At 38.0% G+C, this 5310-nt stretch overlaps 1 pseudogene; it reads right to left on the minus strand.

Annotated features, from left to right (window-relative positions):
• Nucleotides 1-545: 545 nt before the first annotated feature.
• LOC112527146 lies at nucleotides 546-1844 on the minus strand (annotated as a pseudogene).
• Nucleotides 1845-5310: the final 3466 nt, after the last annotated feature.

Genomic DNA, 5310 nt, shown 5'->3' on the forward strand with positions numbered 1-5310 from the left:
CCCACATCGGTGAGGCTAGGGGGATTCGGCTTCCTTATAAGGAAGTGGGAGTCTTACTCCTACCAGTGACGCGTTTTAAAGCTGTGAGGGGTTGGTCAAACCCAAAGCGGACAATATCACGTGGGCGGTTCCCTAGATCGGTCCAACAATTGGTATCAAAGCTAGGGACGCACCAATGTGGGGGGGAATGTTGGGTTCAAAAAACTCATCGTTCCCTCGTGCCGGTCAAATCCGCGATTCTTAAACCCAACGCTCCTGTAGCAATGCAGGAGCATCCCACATCGGTGAGGCTAAGGGGGATTCGGCTTCCTTATAAGGAAGTGGGAGTCTTACTCCTACCAGTGACGCGTTTTAAAGCCGTGARGGKTTGGTCRAACCCAAARCRGACAATATCACGTGGGCGGTTCCCTAGATCGGTCCAACAATTTTTTTTTGAAAAGTATTGTGATTCTTATTATTCACAACTGAGCAAGAATTCTTTATCCCAAAAAAGGATTTACAAAATTGGATCATGGTTTTGATGATGAATTTACAGGTTTCCATGGTCACGCAATGTGGGTTCTAAGGATCTTAATCCGAACCAGAATGCCGTTGGCCTTTCGTTTCGACCTCGAACTCCCGGTTTCTGCAATCTTCGATATTGTTCTGTAATGACTTTCTTCTTCCCGCATCTCTTTCCACTTGCTTCCGTCCCTCAAACAAATCAGATGAACCACCGCGATACAATTTCCTTGTTCCGTTCACAATTCGTCTCCTTGATCAACCTAAACAAGCAAGATACCGCCCCGAGATCCGCCATCTCCACCACTGCCTTATAGTGGCTCGTAAGCAATGCAAGAATCACGTGCAACTCGTCCACGTGAACCCTCTCTTCGATTTTCTTCAAAATCACTCTCACCTCCCCATTTTCCACCGCATGTCCTTTGTTTTCATCATCGATACACAGGTTAAATATGGTCGAGGCGACATCCTTCATTGCTAACGATTGGCCTTCTTCCAAAACATCGATGAGCGGCTTTAAAGCGTCGGCTTTTCCGATGAGCGATTTGTTGGAACTGAGAGACGATAAAGTGAAAAGCGTAGCGGCCGCATTACTCTTTGTTTCCATCCTTCCTGATCTTAACGCGTCCAATAGAATCGGAATCACCATTGGTGTTTTCGCAACAATCTGCTTGTTTCTTTCGTGGGTCGATAGATTCATAAGCGTGGTGATCAAATCTTGATGAAGATCAGGGTCGATTTCGGGTTCGATCAATGGGGTTAGCAATTGAGGTATGGATTCTATAGATTCGCTAAAATACGCCCGAAAAGACGGGAGTCGTTTCGTTAACGAGCGTAAGGCCCGTGCGGCTTCCTTCTGTTCGGCTAAAGTGGACGACGATAGCTTCTTGAGAAGCGATAGGAGGAGATCGTAATCGACTTCTGTTAACCCGTCTTCTTTCCAAGAACGTTCCGGACTCGGATACCGAACTCCACGATTCTTGCAGCATTGCGATATCATCTCTCGAACCAAGTGATTCGGGGTTAGGTTGGTGTTCGAAAGAAGTTGTTGGGTAATGGGGCAAGTTCTGTTTCCTTATCTCAACCATTTTTGGATTGAAGACCGATCATATGTCGTTCCGGTGGAGACGATGACAAGGTCTGTCATGATATCTTTTGAACAGGGCACAATTGAATTCTTGAGGGCAAACAGTCGAAGAAGACGATTATTGGTTTTCTCTTTTCTTCAGAGTTTGCAGAATCTGAATGGCTCTATCGACATTTTCCGCAAATCCATTCTCGGCATCTGATTCAACAAGTATCTTTAATTCATTCTTTAAGACGTCGGTTGGATCCTTTTCCATTGCAGATATACGTAGAAATCTCTGTAAATTGTGGGTTTTCTTCGAACAATATCACCCACGAAGGGTGACGATGGTTCTAACTGATGCAGGTGTAGTTACATAAGGGGGAGTATATGTAATAATGAATGAAATATTCATTTCCGAACATTGTTAAAGGGAATCTGATGCAAAGATCAAGCGGGAGTAACTTCGATAATGGCAAAAGGCTCAAAAGAAGCGCGACTGAAGATAATCACAAAAAGATTATTCATGTGCTACATCGACTTAGAGTTTTTGAATGAGAAGATCAATGTTTCAAACGTTTACAAAGAAAAGTCTGAAGATTAATTCTGAAGATCCTTTGAAGATCACATCTTGTACATTGTTTCTGACAATCACTGTTCTACTTTGTCAAAAGAGAAGATCATCGCGGTTCTACATTCGAGGGGGAGAATGCTAGAAGATCTTTCTCAACCGTTGATTGCTTAAAGATTTCAAGTTGAAGATTTCTTTTGAAGATGACATTTTTGTGCTTAAAGATTCAAAGTTCAAATAGGACTTAAAGCGCAGAATTTCTTTCAAGTCTGAATACAAAGGGGGAGAATGTTAGGACTGAAAATCAGTTTTAATTGTATTCGTCTTGAAAGTTAAATATTGTCTATAATTGTAAAAGTCATCGTGTTTGACTTTTATTAGGCAGGTTTGACTTTGACTTGTGTTAGTAGTTTGACCATATAAATAGTAGGTTGTCTTTGTAATTGTAAGAAGAGAGCTCATTTGTATATTCATTACGTAAAAGAGAGGTTTGACTGAATTGTAAAGATTGACTTTTCCTCTCAATATTCATCTTGATGTTCTTACAAGATAAATCCATATCTGCCATATTGTGAAGATAACATGAAGATTGATCAGTGAATTGTGGGACACACATTTGGTATCAGAGCCGAAATGCAAGAAATCAGAAGAAAAGATCAACATATTTGAAGATTTTTTTAAGATTTTATTTATAGAATTTTTTGTTCTTCGTGTTCTTCATTTTTTTAGATTTTGATCCGATTTTTTCATAAAATCTTGTGTTTTCATTTTATAAATAGGATCAAAATGCTCGAAATTGAATTGTGAATCTTTGTTATTCACAAAGATTTGTGATTTGATCATTCGATTTTTAATTTTTGGTGAATTTTGTGTTTTTTATAAATTTTTCGTGTTCTTGATTTTTTTTAAAACCAGTGTTTTTGATCCATTTTTTTAAAAGTTTTTCTGTTTTTTATCTGGTTTTAATTTTGAGTTTTCTTAATTTTGTGTTAAACCGTCCAAATATTAAGCCCAATGGTTAAGGCCCATCCTTGTTCATCCGGTTTAGGTGCCCAACAGGCTAAACCGATCAACTAAGCTGTTCATTTTGTTCTTGTTTCTAAATCGAAGGAGTCATACAAAAGCTTAAGCGGAGAAGAGATTACACCGCAGAAGCCTTGACCGGATTGTTCTCCGGTTTTTTTCATAGCATCTTCTAATCCAAGTCTAAACAGCACATAGCTTGATCGGGGTACTTGAGCGGATTCATAGAAGACTTGAGCGGTTTAAGCTAAACCGCACAATCATCTTGATCGGATTCTAAATCGCACAAATCAACAGGTTTGCTGTTTCTTTTCGATTTCATCTCAAGGTTTTACTTTGAGCGGTTTATACCTAAATCTATCATCTCTTGAACGGTTTAGTGACCGATTTAGATTACCTCTTGACCGGATAAGTGTCCGGACTTCTAAACCGCTCAATTCATATTACCCAGATTCTTAAATTTTCACTGTTTCTTGATTCTTTTTGATAAATCGCTCAATACCTTGACTGTTTTGACAAGAATCGATCAATTTTTGACTGTCTTCATCTGGTTCCTTTTACTATTCATTTAAACCGTACCTTGCTTGAGAGGAGAGTTGTCCGCACACATTTTGAACGGTTTAGTACTTAGAAATTTTGTGCATCGAACTATCCTGTCTGGTTTATTGTCTGTGATTGTCTGGTTTATTGTCTGTGTTTGTTCTTTATTGCAAAAATCAAACATAGATTTGTTGCTTGGTATAAGAAGGTGTCTATTCTTCTTCAAACGTACTTACTGTTATATCATACTAATGCCCAAACAGCAGCTACACAGGTACATTGTTCTAATTTTGTGACTGTGTGTTTGCAATTTGTGGACTGAAACAGCAGCAGCTACACAGTGAACTGTTTACCAGTAGGCTATACTTCATATTGTGAGCTGTTTTGAAGAAGTTTTGAGCAGTTTAGTATCTTGAACAATTTACAGTCCCTTTTTGTGGTGTGTTTGTAGATTTGAGGTCTGGAACAAAAGCTAGTTGGACAGGTTTATGTACAACAGGTTATGAGTTTTTGTACAGCAGCAGCTACAGTGGATTCTTCATTGTTTTATAGAATTGCTGCTGTTGATTTAATTGACTGTGCTCTGTGCATTTTAAACAATTTTTTTAGCTTTGTTTAGCAGTCTTAAAGGCTTTTGCATGAGCTTTGTCTGATTTGTGTATATTAATTGTGGTTTTGGGACTGATACAGAAGCAGTTTAAGTACAGCAGGTTTCTGTTTTTCAGCGTATTTGGTTGCTGTATTTTGTTTCATATTGCTCTAAGTTTTACCGTTCAAGACCAAGTTTCTCACTTGTTTCATCCAGAGATTAACTGTAACAGGTCTTGGGTTTCTTGGTTGATGCCAAGCAGCCGTGTTGGTTGGTTATGGTATAGCACGAACAGGGACTTCTGATTTTAACGAAAAGAGAACTGCATAACAAAAGACTTGATTTTAATTTTGGAAATTATTGCTGTTAGTTTTGCTCAAGCTTTAAGCTGACTGATTTAATTTGGGTTCAAATCTATATTGACAGCAACAAACTGACAGCAGGTTTAGTAGCAGCATTTCAACGACTCCGAAAGCCAGACTTGAAGTTGATTTGAGGTTTAAGCATACAGAGTGGAAAGCAATTTCATTTTGATTGTAACAGCAGCAGCAGCAACAACAGTGGACAGCTTGGTGCTGGTCAAGTTTGAGTTGCTGTTAGATTGAGACAGATTTCAAGTTTGAGTTGCTGTTTTGTGTAATTTGGACTTGGACAGTTTTATTTTTAGGTTTAAAATTGTTTGAGTTTTATTTTTTTTTTGGATCATCTTATATCTGTTTTTGTGTGTGTTTTCAGTTTTTGTGTTTTTCTATTTTTTTTGAGCTTAAACTGTTCTTGTTTCTTTTATCTGATTTCATTGCATAGATCTATTAACTGATCAATTTTTTTTTATGGCAAATTTCATAAAGGAGATGAGAGAGAAGATTGTTGAGCTAGAAAAGAGCATTGTGAACCATAAAGAGAATTACAGAAATTTATACATTAAAAATTATGCTAATGAGGATTATATCAAAATCTTAAAGAAAGATCATAAAAATGAGTGTGAACGAATCGAGAAGGAATTTGAATATAAGATTGAAA

Source organism: Cynara cardunculus (genome assembly GCF_001531365.2).
Source record: "Cynara cardunculus var. scolymus isolate 2C chromosome LG 1, CcrdV1, whole genome shotgun sequence".
Taxonomy (NCBI): Eukaryota; Viridiplantae; Streptophyta; class Magnoliopsida; order Asterales; family Asteraceae; genus Cynara; species Cynara cardunculus.